This window comes from Pygoscelis adeliae, unplaced genomic scaffold, assembly GCF_000699105.1.
Source record: "Pygoscelis adeliae isolate BGI_AS28 unplaced genomic scaffold, ASM69910v1 Scaffold389, whole genome shotgun sequence".
Classification (NCBI taxonomy): domain Eukaryota; kingdom Metazoa; phylum Chordata; class Aves; order Sphenisciformes; family Spheniscidae; genus Pygoscelis; species Pygoscelis adeliae.
Genome location: NW_008825568.1, coordinates 278199 through 278655, shown reverse-complemented (window position 1 = coordinate 278655; position 457 = coordinate 278199). Strand labels below are relative to the sequence as shown.

At 39.2% G+C, this 457-nt stretch overlaps 1 protein-coding gene across 2 annotated transcripts in view; it reads right to left on the bottom strand.

Moving 5' to 3' along the window:
- WWP1 (WW domain containing E3 ubiquitin protein ligase 1) overlaps positions 1 to 457 on the bottom strand; it is a 42598-nt gene that overhangs the window by 34554 nt on the left and 7587 nt on the right. The window lies entirely within an intron of this gene.

Sequence of the window (457 nt, the reverse complement as noted above, 5' to 3'; positions counted from 1 at the left end):
GTTCAGCCCTATTTCAGAATGTTTCTGTATAGCAAAGCCTGTATACAGAGCTTCATTTCCTTGCCTATATTACCGGTTTGGTTAACCTATGGCTTAACACATCAGTTTGTTAAAAGTAAAAAATCAACTCTCAAATTTCCCCTATTTAAACAGCTTTGCAAATGAACTTGAAGTTTCAGCTAAATATTCAACAATTAAGAAATACCAAATGACCAAAGGAGCTATTTTTTACCTCCGAATCACTGGTGAGGTCCTCAGTGCTCCTGAACATAAATCTGTTCTCCCACTTCCTTGCCCAGCTGAGAAAGTCACTATAAAAACCAACAGCAGCCTAACTGCCAACATTTTACATTCTATTTCAGGCAGATGTTGTCTTCAGAAGACCACATTGATGGACTCACAGCTGTACCTACCTGTTGGCTATGCCTTCTGTCTCATTCCTCCTATACTTCAGTGT